The sequence below is a fragment of the Lissotriton vulgaris genome, chromosome 5, assembly GCF_964263255.1.
Source record: "Lissotriton vulgaris chromosome 5, aLisVul1.2, whole genome shotgun sequence".
Classification (NCBI taxonomy): Eukaryota; Metazoa; Chordata; class Amphibia; order Caudata; family Salamandridae; genus Lissotriton; species Lissotriton vulgaris.
This window is the reverse complement of record NC_141693.1, coordinates 1,858,696,231-1,858,716,722: the sequence shown is the minus strand read 5'-3', so window position 1 is coordinate 1,858,716,722 and position 20,492 is coordinate 1,858,696,231. Positions and strand designations below refer to the sequence as shown.

General features: G+C 44.8%; 1 protein-coding gene across 1 annotated transcript in view; it reads right to left on the bottom strand.

Annotated features, from left to right (window-relative positions):
• The window catches only part of CDK12 (cyclin dependent kinase 12), a 378,297-nt gene that overhangs the window by 287,435 nt on the left and 70,370 nt on the right, over positions 1-20,492 (bottom strand). The window lies entirely within an intron of this gene.

Here is a 20,492-nt window from a genome sequence, read left to right as displayed (position 1 = left end):
AACTCACTACCTTTCCCTCTCCCTTCACGCCGCTAATTGGCAATCCGGACTTTGGTCCGGGAACCGAGCCTGGCGCTTACGACTGCTGGCGGGCGGCCCGCTGTTGCACTTTGTATCACCTGTATGGCCCAGAGGGTGTTATCCCCTTCCAGGACTTGCGGCGGGATTATGGCCTTCCTGAGACGGAGCGCATGCGGTATATGCAGGCGCGCCACTGGGCGCTACAGTCCCAAGTGCGCGAAAGGGCAGACCGGGAGATCACGGTGTACAAGCGCTGGTTAGTCACTCGCACGTCGGACGCTAAGCTTATCTCCGATTTGTACAAGATGCTGCAGCCCCCCCCTTTCACATTCACAACCCGGGTCTGGAGCGCTGGGAACGGGAGCTCGGACGAGTGTTGAGTCATACAGAATGGGACCACATCTCCTACCGCTCACGCCACTCTGCCTATCACACGGGGCTCACGGAGACCTTCACCAAGATTTCGACCTATTGGTATCGCACTCCTGAGAAATTACATGAGATGGATAGGTCAATACCAGGGACGTGCTGGCGTAACTGTGGCCAAACTGGCACGCTTACACATATTTTGTGGGATTGTCCCCTTTTGGGTTCTTACTGGAAGGTCCTTAGCGAGGTTGACAAATGTTTCGAGATAGAGCTGCCACGGTTCTCTGCCTATGTCCTATTGGGATTGCCGAATGGGTTGATGTACCCCCTCAGGTCTAAAAGGGGTAGACAGATTGCGATAGCTCTGGGGTCAGCGGTGCAAAATATTCTCATACACTGGCGCTCCAACACGCTCCCCACAGTTGTCGGCTGGCTGCATAGATTGTGGCATGTTCTTGGCATGGAAAAAATGTCCTTAGTGGCAGTGGGGGATGTAGATGCTTTTGAGGAGCTGTGGGCGCCTTTCCATAGCCTGTTGTGTTCTGAGTTCAGGGAGATCACCTGCCCGAGGTATCTCAGGCTGTTACGGCTGACACCGCCGCTGGATCCGCCTGTTTGATTGGTCGGAGTCGGCGTCTAGTAGCGGAGTCAACCGGAGGGTCGCTACGAGGGGGGAGCAGATGGTCATTGGCACAGTGCAGGGGGTGGGTTGGGGTGCTGTAGTTGGGGGGATTGTTGGTTGGGTAGGATATGGAGCAGGGTTGTTTCCCCACCCCTTTTCCCCCCTTTTTCCTTCCCCCCCCCCTCTTTTTTTTGTCTTTAACCACAGGCGCACAAGCTGTATTTCCATGCTGGATGGTGCCCATTGAGGAGACAGAAATGCTTTGATGTATCTAATGTACCGTACACATTGATTGTGGGGCACCTGTGGTTTTTCTTTTTCATGTCCTTGTTGTTTCCTTCTTTACCCTGCCTCAATAAAATACTTTAAACCTAGAAACATGAAAAACTACACCAAAGATTGTTTAACTGTTTTAATGCTGAAAAAGCAGTAGAAATTCTAATCATATCCTGAAAGCTCCCAGGCTGCATTGCAAACACACAGTCTAAAAAGACTGAAAAGCTAACCTGTAGCTGCATGCTACAAAAAACTGACACCGTGCCTTTAAGGCACTCATGACCCCCAGTATCTCATCATGCCTCAGGGGTGACAGTTGGGTCAGTTATTCTTTTCAGAGACTGAAAAACCATGAAAACAAATAGGTTAACAATATCTCCAAGTTAATAAAGATCCTTTGCCCGGGGAGGCGGGAGGGTTGCTTATGACTTTGATGAGGATACCCCTGGAAGAGAACTAGGATTACAGGTAAGTAACTAATCCTTCTCTTCCAGGGGATCCTCATCAATAGTCAAAAGCATTAGAATAGAATAGCGAGTCTCACCTCATCTCCCTGAGGGCAAAGGAGTAACAATACAGTAATAACAATACTAAGCCTAGAAACAACTAAGCTTGTACAGGCCGCAGGCTACCCAAATAGATTCCTCAAAGAGGCTTGTCCTACTTGAGTATCAGCCCTGGAATCAGATTCTAGACAGTAATGCCTTGTAAAGGTATGAACTGATCTGCAGGTTGCAGCCTTGCAAATCTCTGACTCCAGGTTGCAGCCTTGCAAATCTCTGACATAGGGACATCATGCAGGAAAGCTACTGTGGCCGCTTTCCCCCTAGTAGAGTGTGCTTTAGGTGACAAAAGTAAGGGCGTGCCTGCAAGCTGATAAGCCAATTTAATACAGGAGACGATCCATCTGGAGATGGATCTCTTGGCAGCTGGAAAGCCCGTTCTCAGTGGACCATAGTTGATAAACAATTGGTCCGTGTTCCTACTCTCTTGGTCTTTTCCAAATAAAAGTTAAGGACTCTTGAGATCTAAAGAGTGCAGTGACCGCTCAGCCGGGGTCGTAGGGTTTGGAAAAAAAGAATGAAGAGAAATAGACTGATTTCTGAAAATCAGAGACAACCTTAGGGTAAAATGATGGATGTGCCCTTAAGACTACTCTGTTGTGATGGAAAATAGTGCAGGGTTCTTTTGTACACAGCGCTTGTATTTCACTTACTCTGAGCGCTGATGTAATTGCAACTAGAAAAGCGGCCTTCCACGATAGGTGTTGCAAGGAAGCTCTGTGGATGGGTTCAAAGGGGGGGCCCATCATCCTAAACAACACTTGGTTTAATTCCCACGGAGGAGAAGGGTTTCTAACAGGGGGGTACACTTTCTTCAACCCCTGTAAGAAGTCCTTGACCACCTCCATCTGGAAGAAGGAGGGCTGAGTAGGAGACTTCCTATAAGCCGTAATGGCCGAGAGGTGCTGATGAGGGATCAAAGTGACGTTCTCTGCACCAAAGAAAAAACCTCTTCCACTCAAACGCATAAGACGTTCTTGTGAAGGGTCGTTTCGCTTCCTTTAAAATGTGCATACAATCAGGTAGCAAATTTAAATGTTCGTATTGTAGGACCTCAGGAGCCATGCTGTTAAGTGCAGTGAGGGATGGTTAGGATGAAGAATCCTCTCCCCCATCTTGGTCAGCAGGTCCGGGCTGCAGGGCAGTGTACTGGGTGGAAGCACCAACAGCTGTAGAAGGTCTGGGTACCACCACTGCCGAGGCCAGTCTGGGGCTACCAGGATCATGGTCATGCTGGATCTGATGAGTTTGGACACCACCTTCGGAATCGGGGGCAGAGGAGGAAATGCCTATGCAAATGTCCCTGACCAGTCCATCAAAAGGGCATTCCCCCTGTCCCTGGACGTTGGAATCTGGACGCGAAGGCGTGGCATTTTGAGTTTATCGTCCGCGGACAGATCTATTTCTGGACGACCCCAGCGATGGAAGAGGTCTGCCACCACCTCGTCGTGCAGCACCCAGTCTGGCTGATCTTCGAAGTGCCTGCCGAGTGCGTCTGCCTTGATATTTAGCTCTCCTGGGAGATGCACCGCTACTACTGTGAGGTTCCGAGCGAGCAGCCAGTGCCATATGGCTTGTGCCTCCAGAGAGAGAGGACGCAACAGAGTTCCGCCCTGCTTGTTCAGGTAGAACATGGTCGTTGTGTTGTCCGTTTGGATCAGAACTGAGTGTGATTTGAGTGCAGGAAGGAAGGACTTCAGAGCCAGATGGACTGCTCAAAGCTCCAGCATGTTGATATGGTAGGTCTGTTCTTTTGCTGACCACCTTCCTTGAATCTGCAGACACCCCATGTGTGCTCCCCAGCCTTGGAGAGACGAGTCTGTGACTATAGACTGTGTCGGGAGAGGTTAATGAAAAGGCACTCCCACCAGAAGGTTGCGAGGGTGAGTCCACCATTTGATGGAGGTCTTCGCCACCTGGGAAAGATAGATCCAGTCTTCCCAGAGCCCTGTCGACTGATCCCATTCATCCTCCAGAGCCTGCTGCAAAGGTCGCATCCTCAGCCTAGCGTGAGGAATCAGGAAGATGCAGGACGCCATGGAACCCAGCAGAGATGCTACTTGCCTCGCAGTTGGATTCTGGGACTGTAGTATAACTCTGCACTTCTGCTGCATAGAAAATAGTTTCTCCTCCGAAGGATCCGCTTTTCCTAATTTTGTATCCAGAACGGAGCCCAGGTAGTGTATGGATTGGGTGTATAGTTGTACTGACTTCTCCATGTTGACGTGGAGGCCGTGTCAGAAAGTACCTGAAGTTTCCTGAGCTCCGCGGGGGTACCAAACCGAAGGTGAGGCTAGCTCCCAATTCCCTATCACCACTGTGCCGGATTTCTCTTGCTACAGTGACGTCAGGGAAAGGGGAAGTGGATAAGACAAACAGAGAGACTGCTCACACAGACATCTTCTCCCGCTCTAGGATTTAGTGAAGATTCTTTCTGCAAAACATAGCATTACTAAGTTCTGGCCTTCAATATGCTAAACTCCTCTACTAAATCTCTCTAAGACCTTCTCCCATTTACCTGTGAATGTGTGAGCTTTAGCTGCTCTCTAGTAGGTCTCAAAAGTAACTGCGGTGTAGAATAGTCTTTGGAGCTGAGCTGACAAAGGTACATAGAATGCTGAATAGGTGGTACACAAGAATATATATATATATTATTATCTACTTGTAGCCTCTGCTTGGAGAAAAGATGTCTTGTAGCTCACTTCAATGCACAATGAAGGTGACTGCCAAAAGTTTTGTTCCAAAGGTAAGTTGAGTCAAAAGTCTAATGCTGGCAGTGAATTAGATTCTAGGAATCCCCCTGAGACTCCAATTTAACATTTGTGGCCGAGCAACTGAACAAAGTATATTCCAAACTATAGATACTGGTTCGAGCTCACCAACTTCTTTGCTGCAACTGCTGCTGAGTGAAGAGTACCGCTGTCAAACCTGCTGAAACACAAGGAGCCGCCGATGCCAGGACGACAGATGAATACAGCTCTAAGCCGACCACGTTCTGTGGTGCTGGTATTCTCGTGTCAGACTGGAATGAGGAATGAATAGCTAGGGAATGAACCGGCAAGGAAGCCTCGCTGATACAGTCCGTGAGGCAACTTGGCTTGGAAAGGGAAATAGACGCGGCCGAAAACTGCCGCCGGAACCTCGGAAATGAGTCTGTAAGAAGGGTACAGGACTAGGATACAAACCCTGACTAGACTACAACTATAAATGTTGAAAATAGCTAACTATGAAAAGAGCGCGAATGATACGTTCGCCTCTCGGGAATTCTTCAGTTGAAGTGCGACGTTTGAAAAACGCTCGCGCTCCAAGTACACCGAGCCTGCGTTCTAAGTAAACACTAGAACGCTAACTGACTAGGCTATCGCTGGCAACAGGGAAATACCTGCTCAGTGCAAAGCGATATTTAGCAACACGCTGAGACCAGTTTGTGGAAGGGGGTGAGGGCTTAAACCAAAAGGAAGACTTGGTAGTGGAGGACACCTGCAAAGAGCGGTCTGCAATGGGATCAATCCTGACAGGCCGAGTCTGTGCAATTGTAGCAGGCAAAGGTGGAAGTCATTCTCTACCTGTTGAGGAGATGGGCCTTTTAGGAGCAAGTCGTCTAGGTAGGGATAGACGAAAAGTCCTTTTTTGTGCAGGAAGGCTGCCACCACTGCCATGCATTTGGTGAATACTCTTTCTGCGCTGACTTTAGCCCGAAAGGCAGGACCCTGTACTGGCAGTGTTTGCTGCCCACCAATGTCGCATGGCAATTGGAATGTGGAAGTAGGCATCTTGCAAGTCCATCGAACACATCCAATCTCCTACTTGCAGATGTGGACATATTTGGTGAGGAGCAAGCATGCGGAACTTCTCCTTGACTATGTTCTTGTTCAGAACACGAAGATCCAGGATGGGCCGGAACTTGTTTTTCTGATCCTTTTTGGGGACAAAAAAGTATCTGGAGTAGACTCCTTTTCCCCTTCGAGAGGGAGGCACCTCTTCTATAGCTCGTTTTTGGAGAAGAGCCTTCACCTCTTTTCGGAGCAGATCGAGTTGGTGCGGATGAGATTTCTTTGGGGGAATGTCCTGTTGAGGCGCACGGAAACGAAGAACACATCCATTGCGCAGTGTATTCAGCACCCACCAATCGTTGGTGATGCTGCCCCACTCTGCCAGATGTTATGAAACACTTCCTCCCACTGGAGTGGACAACGGCGCTAGAGGAAGCCAGTGCTCATTGTTTTCCTCCTCTCGTCGAGGTAGAGGACTGCTAGTGACCTCCTCTACCTCAGTTGGCTTTACCACCCCGAAACTGGGTCTAGCCCTGGGTTTTGTTTTAGGACCATTGAGGGGTTTGAACCCTCTGTTGAGCCCCTCTGCCTTTGTTGGTCTTGAAACGGCGTTTAAACTCTTTCTGTTTTTCTAGGCCGACTGCCTTGACGGTGTCGAGCTCTGCTTTCATCCGACTCATTTCAGTGCACCCCTCTGTAGGACATCATGGTAGGTGTTGATATCGTCCACCATGGAAACCCTAGAGACAGGGCTATCAACCAAAGTGGGGGAGTAATCCTGTATGGAAGAGCGGGTAGAGGAGGTAGGAGAAGTAGCTCGTGTTCGAGCTCTTTTTTCGCGAGATCTTCTGGCTGGTACCAGGTAGCAGGTGTAAGACTGACGGAAGACCTTTCACATGGTGCTTTCCCCATGTGAAAAGACGCATTACTGGAGTTGCGTCACTTTTGTGACTTTTTAAAACCGTGCGCCACATTATACCTGCGTCAGGTATAATGTATGCAGAGGGAGCGTTCCCCTGCAAAAAGCTTCGTAATAGCGACGCAATGAAATCTATGAGATTTCACTGCGTCACTTTTAGGACGCTGTTGCGTCAAAATCTTGCGCCTGCCTCACAGCAGGTGTAAGACTGACGGAAGACCTTTCACATGGTGCTTTCCCCATGTGAAAGGACGCATTACTGGAGTTGCGTCACTTTTGTGACGCACTCCAGCAATGCGTCACTTTTGTGTTTACAGATACGTCAGGATTTCTGACGTATCTGTAAGTCCTTGCGACATGATTCGTCATACATTAAATATGACACATCTGGAATGTCGTGAGGAGTGCGCACAGAAAAGTGACGCATCGCACCAGTGGTGTAAAAAAATGTGCCTCGTTGCGCTATATTTAAAAAGTGACGCATCTAGGTAGATGGGTCACTTTTTAAAACCGTGCGCCACATTATACCTGCGTCAGGTATAATGTATGCAGAGGGGGCGTTCCCCCGCAAAAAGCTTCGTAATAGCGACGCAGTGAAATCTATGAGATTTCACTGCGTCACTTTTAGGATGCTGTTGCGTCAAAATCTTGCGCCTGCCTCACAGCAGGTGTAAGACTGACGCAAGACCTTTCACATGGTGCTTTCCCCATGTGAAAGGACGCATTACTGGAGTTGCGTCACTTTTGTGACGCACTCCAGTAATGCGTCAATTTTGTGTTTACAGATACGTCAGAAATACTGACGTATCTGTAAGTCCTTGCGAATTGATTAGTCATAAATTAAATATGACACATCTGGAATGTCATAAGGAGTGCGCCCAGAAAAGTGACGCATCGCTGTTTTCATGTAGCGATGCGTCACTTTTCAGAAATGAGGCCTCCAGTTTATTCACTGTGTCACCTCTACGACCCTTTCTTGCGTCAATACATACCTTTTGCATACATTACACCTGATGTAGGAATAATGTGGCACATGGGGTTTACAAAGTGACGTATTTACCTAGAAACGCCACTTTGTAAATATGAATAAATAAGGTGCATTTTTTATTGGACTGTTGTGTCACAAAAAGTGATGCTTTGGTGGCGTTAAAGTGACGCATGGCTTCATAAATGAGGCCTTCTGCCTTCAACTCCAGCATTGCATCTTTTCTTATCCTTCTACACCCCTGTTCCTTTTCAACATTTTCATTGAATATCAACATTCCCCATATTCACTCTTCTTCTCATAACTTTCTTTCCTAACACTCACCTTCTTTCAGTCCTCCTACTTCACTTCCTTTTTCCTCTAATACCTTTCTGTTCTTTCTTACTCATTCTCCTTTCCATTATCAATGCACTCTATTTCACTTACTCTTTTTCATTTTTTTAAGAATATAGCTCTTTGATGAGAATTGGAGGTAGTTCTGAAAATAACTTTTGGTTTTCTTCTTTTTTCTAAACAGGAACAAAAACAGGGAATGGAAACTGCTCAACAGGAGCAAAAAAACAAAAAAAAATGTAGGGGTGGGAAGGGCAGTGATGGTTCTCCAATGCTCGAACCATGAGCTGTACACTGTTCTCCAAAGGTAAGCAGTTGATTGCAGTATCTGCATCTGAGGGCACCATGGTTAAAAGCAGGTTGAATGTTCGGAACCAGCTCTTGTGATCCCCCCCGCCCCAGAAGAAGTTGCTCCTCCAGTTGATGTAGTGGCCCCATCACTGGGAACCTCTTGTGCCAGAGCCCTGACACTTTCCCGGGCAAAATTTTGGGGGTGCTTCCTCTCCACATGCCGGATCATTGTGAAGTTCCCAAAAGAGTACTTTTTTAAAGGGTTACCCCGTGACAGCTCTTCTTTGCAGATCCTGCACTCCACTTTTGGAGCGTTCACCTTTTTTTGGGCAGGTGGGATTTAAAAAAAATTCCAAATGAAATGTTCCTTAACTTTTCGTTGAGGAGGCTCTTCATTGATGAATTCTGGTTCATCCTCACTGCTGGATTGTCTGGCAGCCATTGTAAAACCAAGAAATATCCAGGAGCAAAAAGGCAGGTCTTGCAGTCACAAAAGTGAAAGAAGAAGTGAAGGAAATGGGTGGGGATTTCATTCTTTGTAAAAAAAAAAAACTGTTAGCAACCAATGAAAATGTTATTTTAAGGTCACATGACCCGACGCGCTTACGCTACGCGCTCCGGAGCGCTTCCGTGTGCGCACACACGGCGCGAACGTAGGCGCGTGCGGGGCGCATACGTGGCGCAAACGTAGGCGCTTCCGGGGGCGTATAGCCGGCGCGAACGTAGGCGCTTCCGAGGGCGCTTATGTTGCGCGCCGAAGTGACGTCATCATACTTTTACGGAAATGCATAATCATTTTCCTTATAAAAAAAACTGATTTTATTTGTATGGTACGAAATGTTTTGCATTATTATTAACTTTTCATTCATTTTTTTTTCACGAACGAAAGTAACGCTCTGGGTGCGCTTTCCGGTGAGCTTACCGGTGAGCTTACCGGAAAGCTTACCGGAAAGCTTACCGGAGAGCTTACCGGAGAGCTTACCGGAGAGCGCACCCAGAGCGCAAAAGAAAAAAGATATTAAAAAAACTCAAAATTGAATACTTACACAAAACAGCAAATTGTAAAAAAAAAAAAATAAAAAAAAAAAGGTTAGAAACTTGATATAGAAAGGAATTAGCAAGGAATTAGAAAGTAGAACCTTGGTTCTACTTTCACTCTTGGACTGTGTTTGATTCCTGAGAGCGTACAACATTGGAATTTTCGTTGTTGGAGATATATATATATACATACATATACACATATATATATTCCAAACACAGTTTAGCCCCAAAAAGGAAGGAAACCACAAGATCGGCATGGGTTTGATCCATTTCTTTATGGAAACAGCAGCCAGCAGGAAATGCAGACAAAGTTTCACCATCAATTACATCGCCAGACCGGTTTCGGGATTACGATCCCTTTATCAATGGCATCCATTTGTGGTGATGATGTGCCGTGCACGTGGTCTTAACAGTTCTGCCTCAGTGGGCGTGGTCGCGAAAGCGGCCTCCTGGAACTTGTAGTGCACAATGATAAGACCACGTGCACGGCACATCACCACCACAAATGGATGCCATTGATAAAGGGATCGTAATCCCGAAACCGGTCTGGCGATGTAATTGATGGTGAAACTTTGTCTGCATTTCCTGCTGGCTGCTGTTTCCATAAAGAAATGGATCAAACCCATGCCGATCTTGTGGTTTCCTTCCTTTTTGGGGCTAAACTGTGACACACACACACACACACTGTGACACACACACACACACACACTGTGACACTGACACACACACTGTGACACACACACACACACACACACACACACACACATACATTCACTGCAAAAACCATAGGTTATAGACCATATATAGTTAGGGATTAGCATTTAAAAAACCTTATTTTATTTGCACAAAACCATTGAAATTCCATATATAGTTAGTTGCACTAACTATATATCGCGGACCCGCAAACCACTGCTAATGATGTCACATATTACATCATTCATGACATGGTCAGTGACATCACTGATATCACTGATGACATCTCAAATGACATCACTGATGACATCACTGATGACATCACTGATGACATCACCCAGTGACTGTATGTTTCTGTAAAGTTAAAATATGTCTTACATATTGAAGAATGAGTGGATGTATAAGTGTCTGGATGAAGGATTTAGTAGGTGCATGACTGACTGTATGAGAGAATGATTAAATGTGTCTCACTGAGTGTATGGGTTAGTGATTAAAGTGTCTTAATTTGGCAATCATTATTTATGTTGTTCTGTAAACTGCTGCATGTTTAAATCAGTAGCTATATCAGTAACTATATGGGTTATTGAATGGTTGCCCAAGTATTTGTATGGGAGACTGAGTATGTGTGTGGGTGGCTGGGAGGTGTATAACTCTGTGCATAGATGTGTGAGCAGTTGATTCCCTAGGTGTATGGGTTCAAAAGTGCATGTAGAAACAGCTGTATGGACAGTTGACTGTGTGCATGAGTATATTGGTGAGTGAATGGATATCTCAGTGCTACATGTCAAAGTAAGTACATATGTAAAACACACTCCATGTGAGAGTTGACATATATAAATAACTGAACATAAGAGCCAGTGAATGTGTGAGTGGCTGTATGAATCATTGTGAACTTGTATCAAGGATTGTATAAGAGAGTAAATATGTGTTACTATATGTTTGAATAAGTAAGGTGTGTATAACTGTATAGTTGAGGAAATGGAGATGTGATTGATTCTTTGCATGACTGACTAGGTGTGTGAGTAACTCCATGGATGTGTGACAGTCTGTGAGTAATCAGTAATGTCAAATGAGATGTCAGTGATGTCATCAGTGATGTCATTAGTGATGTCATTAGTGATGTCATTAGTGATGTCATTAGTGATGTCATTAGTGATGTCATCAGTGATGTCATCAGTGATGTCATCAGTGATGTCATCAGTGATGTCATCAGTGATGTCATCAGTGATGTCATCAGTGATGTCATCAGTGATGTCACTGACCATGTCATGAATGATATAATATGTGACATCATTAGCAGTGGATTGCGGGTCCGCAATATATAGTTAGTGCAACTAACTATATATGGAATTAATGGTTTTGTGCAAATAAAATAAGGTTTTTTAAATGCTAATCCCTAACTATATATGGTCTATAACCTATGGTTTTTTCAGTGAATTTTCAAGGTTTTGTAAATGCAAATTCCTAACTATATATGGTCTATAACCTATGGTTTTTTCTGTGAATTTCATTGGTTTTTTAAAAGCTAATATCTATAGCTGTAAAATATATTCTTTATTAAGTGACGTATCACGTAGCCCGTGAGACGCCTCATGATGCATCGCATAACCGTGACGTATCGTCTCTGCAGCGCAAACCAAACCCAAAACATAAGCGCGCCAGAACACGCTTAAAGATATATATATATTTTTTTAACCTGAATTAGACAAAATCCACACGTGCACATATCACAAACGTTCAAAAAAACACAATATGTCGGACTCCCGTTACGCTGCCGGTTAGCTGCCCGGTTAACGTACCAGGAAGCACCTTTACCGCGAAAAATCGCAATTTTTTTTTTCTTTTGCCCCGCTGGGAACTTTAATAGCCCCCTCATCAATCCTAGGGGTTCAGGAGGGGTCTGCCTTACCCCTTTCATTCATTTACACCTTTTTTTTTTCCACCTCTTGTCTCTCGATCCTACCGAGAGACAAGATGGCGGCCGCTCCGGACTGTTTACAATGTTGACAGCCAATCAGCTACTCCTCAGACTCCCGTTACACTGCCGGTTAGCTGCCCGGTTAGCTGCCCGGTTAGCGTACCAAGACGCGTCTCTACGGCGAAAAAAATCGGATTTTTTTTTTTTTTGGCCCCGCGTGGCTTTATAATATCCCCCTCATCATTCCTATGGGGTCAGAAGGGGTCTACCTTGCCCTCTTTCCTTCATTTCCCCCTTTGTTTTGGTCTCCTCTTGTCTCTCGATCCTACCGAGAGACAAGATGGCGGCCGCTCCGGACTGTTTACAATGTTGACAGCCAATCAGCTACTCCTCAGACTCCCGTTACACTGCCGGTTAGCTTCCCGGTTAGCTGCCCGGTTCGCGTACCAAGACGCGTCTCTACGGCGAAAAAAATCGGATTTTTTTTTTTTGGGCCCCGCGTGGCTCTATAATATCCCCCTCATCAATCCTAGGGGGTCAGAAGGGGGGCTACCTTGCCCCCTTTCCTTCATTTCCCCCTTTGTTTTGGCCTCCTCTTGTCTCTCGATCCTACCGAGAGACAAGATGGCGGCCGCTTCGGACTGTTTAGAATGTTGACAGACACCGGAGAGCCAATCAGCTTCGCTTCGCAAAGTTCCGATACGCGAAAAGTTCGCGAACCGGAGCGCTACCCGGAGCGCTGTTACAGATATATACATCTTGTTTTAAACGTTAATTTCTCAAAATCCACTGAAGCACATATATTGAGACCTAGCAAAGGCACATCGGGCTAACAGTCCCTACAATTTTGCCAAGTTTCGTGGAAATCCATTCAGCCGTTCGGGCTAAAAGTGAGGCCAACCACCCTATGGAAATTAACATGGGAAAAACGCGTTTTGGGACCCCCCTTTTTTCTCGGCCCCCCCTTGACGAACCCCCCCCAAATTTCCAGGAGCTGCTCAGAAACAAAATGTGCTATTTTCCTGAAAATTTCAGCCAATTCCGTCCACAAACGCCAAAGTTATTAGGCATAGGATTTTTTCTCTATGGAACTTTTGAAAATTCTAACTATATATACCTACTGGCTATCGCCAGTAGGTAATATATATATATATATATATATATATATATATATACACACACACACACATATACATATACATACATATACATATACATATATACATATATACATATATACATATATATGAGACAGAGTTCGTCCCGGCACAAGCCTGCGCCACCAATTATCGTAGTCAATCGGTAAAAAGAACGAAGAGCTGAACCCAACTTCAGTGCTAAACAGGGTGCTTTATTAAAGTATGTTGCTGAGCCTGTCTGCCATTACGCGTTTCGACTGTTTCGACTGTTCCGACTGTTCCTACAGTCTTGATCACATGGTAAGGTCACATTACCTGCAGTGGATTTAAATAATCGACACAGAGGGCGGACTTTAACATTACCGCCTCCTACTAATAATTCATTTGGCTTTTTCACATGAAACAAATGAGAGACTATGAATAAATAACCAATGTCTATACATTAAAAAAAACACAATTAAACTCATAGTGAGTATTTACATTTGCTCAAAGATAACAAATTGTGCAAAGTATGACATATATACATATTTACAATAAATATATGTATTGTATTTACTAAAAACTTTTCATGGAAGTTAATAGAAAAAATCTCAAATGGTTTCCATTGGAAAAAGCTCAAAAACAAATACATATACATCCAGTGGGGTTATGATAAAGTGCCTAGTGCTAACTCACAATTTGTAAATGTGGGAATTTTTGTAACACTTAAATCCAATGCAATGGTAAAGAGCAGCAATCATAACATAGTGCAAATAATTGAATAAAGTGAAAGTGCTGTTTTCAGTGCAAAATTCAAATAATTAAAAACATTCATGATAATCCCAAGAAAAAATTCAATACACAGAAACTATAGTAAGAGCCCCTACTAAAGCTAATGAATCCTAAAGTTGAAATGTATACCAAGAAAAGAATTCACCCAAAAATAATAATGTACTATGGGGCCTGTATCAATAGAGAATGATTTATCATACTTAATGTAGACAATTCATTATTAACTCCCAATGAACCCATGAGTATCATACATTGGTGATTTACAATTTCTGCTCATAAGAATGTTATCATAAACAGGTATACAGATCCTCGCTGGCGTTGAGCCCTCCTGGAGTGCGACTATCTAGTTCTAAAATATAGCGCGTCTCCAGGACCCTAAGAAGTGCATCTCTATTTCCACCCCTTTTCAGGGGCAAGACATTATCTATGACATAGTATGTCAGATGTCTAGGGTCACTGTCGTGGGTGCTCTCAAAATGGCGAGCTACGGGATAAGATTGATCCTTCGTATTGATTGCTTTTATGTGCTGCAATATCCGCCTGTGAGCCGGTAGGCGGGTACTACCCACATATCGCAGCTCACAGGGGCACTGCAGCACATAGACAGCGAACTCTGCTTTGCAGGTAAGCTGTTTGGTGATTAGCTGAGGTTCAGTTTTGAAAGGAGTCATGTAGTGTTTCCTACTACAACCATATTTACAAGCCTTGCAGACCGAACATTTTTTGAAACCTTTGCTTAGTGCCATAAAGGTCTTAGATGATGGTTGTTGGAATTAGGTAGCCTGGCCTAGGGCAAGACTAACATTCAGAGGCACAGTGTACAGGTTGCAGACCACCCAAAAGTAATTTCACGCAATAGCACTCAAAAAGAAAACACTACACCAAAATTATATGAAAATACGTACTGCTTTATATAAAAATAATATGCTCTGTGTTGTCAAATATCAGTAGCTCACATATAAATAGTTCAAAGCAGTTTAGATCACTTTCAGGGTCAGCAATTACACTTTTTAAATTACTAGCAGATTATCACTTTTTAAATTACTAGCAGTCACTGTATTTCCGAATTCTTATCACACTTTTGCATTTGGAGAACCTGTACCTTAGAATCAATAATTACTTTTGAAGCTACTAAACAATTTATCAATAGAATTTCTAAGGTGCATTACATTTGCCAGATAATCAATAATGACACTTTCAATTATATCAAATCCACATTCAGCAGGATTAACAGTATACCTCATTAAGCACTGTGCTTGTTTAACCTGTTGTATTATAGCTTCCTATGACTCTTCAAAGAGATAATGCCAGCACTTTACTTTAGATAAGGCTCTAGGATTCCAGATTTGTAGATATAATCCCCTCTGCCACAGTTGAACCTTAACTCACTAAGAGGACATGTAACCTTTCCCTCTTCAGCAGGCCCCCTCCTCCTATACTCCACTGAAGGCACTTTCAGAGATATTAAATTAATTCAACATTAATAGTGCAGTTAACTAGTCTCCAGAGTCACTGGATATGGCTAATATGCTGTACCAATAACTTCCTCTTTCTAGCTCACAGTCAAAGAGGGTTTCCTCAGGCTTCCCACCACTTTATGAATTACAGTAGCTGAGAGGAGCAACAACCATTAATGGATCACCAGATGATTGCAGGCTCTAGCGCCACCTTCCCCCTCCAGATGACCTCCTTACTGTCAATTTCAGGCTCCTTCGAGGTCCCACCGGCCTCACTCCACTCCCTCCTGCCGAGCCAGCTGCCTGTTTAATGCTGGGGCGGGGGAATAGTGAAGCGCACTCGTCTCCTTGACGCTGGGGCAGAGGAACAGTGAAGCGCACTCGGTAAGGCCCCCTTTCCGCTCGCGCCAGCTCCTTCCTGAGGCGCCTGAGCGAAGGGGGAAAACGAAGCCTCACACTCCCTGGCCGGGGACGCGCTGATCACGGGGACATGCGCAATGCGCTCCTCAGCAGTTGCTCCCGCCTTCCCTGATCCGGCTCCTCCTCACGGAGCCCGGCGGCGCCACAGAGCATGCGCGAAGGATCAGCGTCTCACCGCTGGAGGCCGCGCTGTATTTCCGATGCTGCTCTCTCCTCCCGGTCCACTGTAAACGCTGCCGAAGACTTCCCCGGCTCCACTCCTCACCTCGGGGCACACGATTTCCGCACCAGAACGGCGCCACTTGCCCTGCACCAGATTTGGGGGGTTGAAAGGCAGGACAGCCCGTTTCTTCCTGGCTTCTGCTACTCTCCTCAGTGGCGCTCCACCACAGCAGGTGAGAGATAACGCTCCAGGGGTTTACAAAGTAGGGGTCAGTCTAGGACAATTTACCAGTCTCTGGACTCCCTATGCTGGGCAGAGGACTGCACACCGCAGCGCTGCAGTCTCCTTCTCCTGAAGCTGTCCCTGTATAATTTTAGACAAGGGGCTAGCTAGGCGCCCAGGGTTTCCAGTAACTTCCCACAGCGGGGCCAGGACAAGTAACCAAAAGGGGAGTAGTGGGTTGGACCAATAGGCAGTTTCCCTAAGTCTAACCTCTTCCCACCCTCAGCTACCACCTGTCCTCCAGCTGACTTCCACAGGTAGACAAAATGGCTGCCCCGCATTCCGCCTTATATAGGCTGCCCTTCAGTGGTCCAGAATGGACCAGAAGGTTCTGGAATGCCCTATGTTAGGCTATGGCCAAGTTCTGTTGGTGACAGTTGGGGCAGTTGGTGGCCACCATTTTAGGTGGTGCCAACTTTCCTGTCAGAACAGGCCTCTGGACCTGAGGTAAAAAACTATGAGGGGGAGAGGGAACACCTATCCCCCTGGCCAACACCTATAAAAAGTCAGTAGACACAAAAATTAATAAGGGTTTGAGGGGCAAAGAGGGGACAAAATAAATAATAATTAGGAGGGACTTCGCCAAAAAGCCAGACAGGTCTAACACGCGTCCCCCCCAGTTGATCTAGATGATTTTTAACTAGTCTGTCGGCCATTGAAATAGATTTTCTAAAGGAAAATTCGGGTTTTCTGCCAACTAGTTCCCCAATAACCGGATCCCCAGTTACTAGGTTCCAATTGCGGCTGAAAATTTTACGAATTTCCTTGTGTTGTTTGTTGTAGGTGACTATGACTCTGGATGACTGATTTATTCCCTGTGCAGGAAACATCTGTTTTAGTTCTAGGAACTAGTGCCTGTGCTCTCGTCATGTTGTTGGAGCGAGTCATGGCCTTTTCCACTGTCTTCAGAGAATAACCCCTAGCCAGGAAGCGAGATTTACTAGCCTTCTGAGCTTTCAGACACTCGTCATCTGTGCTACAAATTCTTCTAATGCGCAACATCTCCCCAAAAGGGATGCTGCGTATTAGATGGGGGGGGGTTGTTGGCTTGCCGCATGAAGAACAGTATTGCCAGCAGTCGGCTTTCTGTATAATCTAGTTGCTATTCTATCAGACTTAATATATACCTCCAAATCCAGGAAATATACAGAAGATGTGTTTATATTTGAAGTGAATTCTAGATTCAAATCATTCCTGTTCAATTGATTAACAAACAACTCTGCCTCCATTTGAGACCCTTGCCTAATTAAAAATAGGTCATCAATGTAGCGAAGGTATAAGGGGACATCTTTTTCCATCGTGATGCGATGTTTACCCCAGAGGACCTGTTCCTCCCACCAACCCATGTGCAAGCACGCTAGGCTGGGGGAGAAACAGGCCCCCATCGCAACTCCTCGTACCTGTTGGTAGACTTGATTGTTGAATAAGAAATAATTTTGTTCTTAACATATTGTAATCATGGAGATAAGCATATTATTATGTGCAGAAAAATTAATCGGACGTCTGTTAAGAAAATATTTCACCGCTGCTATACCATCATGATGTCGAATAGATGTGTATAAAGATTAAACATCTAACGTCATTAATATGCACCCTGATTGCCATGATACATCTTTGAGTTTCCTCATAAAGTCTGAAGAGTCCTGCACATAGGAATTCAAAGTTTTTACATAACCCTGCAAAAAGTAGTCTATATAGGATGACATGTTTTCAGTAGAACTATTTATTGCAGAAATTATAGGACGCCCTGGTGGATTTTCAATCTGTTTGTGTATCTTTGGAAGTAAGTAAAACATAGGAATAACTGGAAACTCTTTTTTCAAAAATCCAAATTCCTCTTTCGTGATCAGGTTAGAACTTCTCCCTTAGGGGCCTTCTCTGGTCACAGTGCCCTGGGTACCATTTACCAGGGGCTGACCTGTGGCCAGAGATGCCAAGTGGGTTTAGGCGTCAATGCAGTTTTAGGGAAGGAAGACTGGCCCTGGGTACCTGACTGGCATAAGCCCACGGCACACTCAGTCAGGAACATCAGCAATTCAGCAAAAAGTGGGGGCATACCATGCAAGAAAGAGGGTACTTTCTCACGAGCATGGATGATGACTGAGGTGGCGAAGTTGGTGAATAAGAGGAACATGTTGAATCAGTATATGATCGTGAATAAGACATAACAATTCTGTTAGAGGGTGTTTTGGGTGGTTTTGACGAACATGTAATTGAGGTTTTAACTTTCTAATAGGGCAACTTAGAGATAGATTTATAGGCCCTTCTGGTTGGGGATAGAACTAGGGGCTGTAATGGTGTCTCCAAAGGGTCATCAGGAGGTATTATAGGCCTCAGTGGGTGAAGTTGTGTTTGAGTCACCGGGGTAGCAGATGCTGGAGAAGCTGTGAAAAAGGTACAAGGAGAGCCAGATCACCCTGGAGATGAGAAAAAACTGACACGAGAAATCCTCAACGCTGAAATAGGTGGGACTAAATTCGTACACACCTTTTCTTCAGTAATAGCGTTTACTGCTGCGTTTGATGTCTTCAACATTGTATAGTGTCATTTCTATGACAACCGAGTGTGTGATGGTGGCAGAGTCTGTGCTGTTGTGGTCTTCAACATTGATGGCAGTGACCGTCTTGACGCCACTTCAGAAGGCGAACGCTGTCTCGATATGGTCCTTTCTGTCGAGGAAGAGCATATTGGGGCTGAAGCTCGTGATGGTGGTTGTCTTGATGATGGGTGTGGTCGAGAGGGACACCAATGACGAAGTCTAGGAGGAGGTCTTGTATCTGCAGCTTTCTCTCTGTAGGAGTCTTTACCAGAATTGGAGTTCTCAGGACGAGATGAAGCTCTTTCTAATCTTTTTCTCTTCCTTTACTCTCAAGTCTTGTATCAAACCTCTGAATCTGGTGCCCTCCCTGTCCTTAAGCGTCCTTTTGACATTTTATTGCAAACGCAACATCCTTTAGCCTAATGGGATGGTCAGAGGCAAATCACACATACTTTGTGTGCATCTGAACTTGCATTCCTTCTTCCATACGGAGGGCAGAAAAAGAGGAGGCATTCCGACTAGGAAAAAAGTGTCCAATCAATGTTAATTTGGTTTTACTCAACTGAAGAGATGTTAAAAAGTCTAGTAAAAATGGTTTAAAAAAACATCGTAGATAATAAAAAAATTGCTCCAAAGGTGTGAAGAAACAGCTGAAGTGTTCAAAGATCCTGCCTGAAGAAGCTGGAAAAAAACTGCCATTACAAGGCATTGTGAGTCAGAGTGCTTCCCAGGTTCTTAAAGGACCAGGCTCCTTTATCAGGCTGCATTTGTTCCTTGTGGTTTTTTATATTTCCTTTTTTTCAGGACAAATGATGTACATTCAAAAGCTACTCCGCAACCAACAATTTCCACCAGCATTCTGAAAGAAAATGACATCTCTGATGGACTGTACTGAGAATCCACGCGAAATTAAATGATATACATTCTCCAATGATAATTTCGCCAGTGTTCATATATGTTAAAAAGGTGTTCCTGGGTCCAAGCAGGCAGTGGAGAATTACTACAGGTTTAGGACTTCAATGAAGCTCCTACAATGCAGACTGGAAGTTATCTTCACAGAGTTGAGAAATAACTATGCTCATCAAGTGGGAGTATGGAACAAAAACAACGTTTCAACAGGTAATATTTGGCGGACCGTTAATAAAACATGCACATTTTGTTGCAAAAATGAAAAACTTCAAGGGTTTGTGAGAGATACAAAGAGCATTATGTATTTAAGAAATGTATGGACAAAGGAACAGTATCAGCATTGTATACATTGGATGTAAGTGTAACCTGAAAAAAACGTGTGCACATAAATGCTCGTGAAACAAAGAACGGCGCAAGTGACAGCGAAGGACGGCGCAGGGCAGACAATAACCAATATTTTCAAGATACTTTTTGGTTCAAGGGTGGGTTTTTTCAGAGAACAAATTGTAATAAATTTACAATTTTGTGAGCCAGAGAGTTGAGCTGAGAGGTCAACGGCGTTTCAACGTGTAGTAAGTTACGGTCATCTTCAGGACCAGGTTACAATGTTGTTCGTGCTGCACACTTAAAAGGAGTATAAAAAGGACAGGGTACAGTAAGGGGCAGTTAAGTAGTGAATGAGAGCGGCAATGGGAAAAGGTAGGTACCTGATCTGGAAGCAATTCCAGAACAGGGAGCAATGAATCGCACTCCTTCAATGCAGAATGGTAGTCATCTTCATCACAGAATTGAGAAAAGCCAACATTACCTTGAGAAATATCTATGCTCAGCAAGTGAGAGACATCAGAGCTCCAAATGTGAAAACATCAGAGGAGAAATGGTGAGGTTGAAAGCGAAAGTGTGAGTTAAACTTGCTGAGACCAATGGTTAACAATTGCATAGAGCTGTACAGGCAATTTAAAATTTGGCTGGTTTGCTATGCACATAAAGATTTCGCTAAGTGTCTAG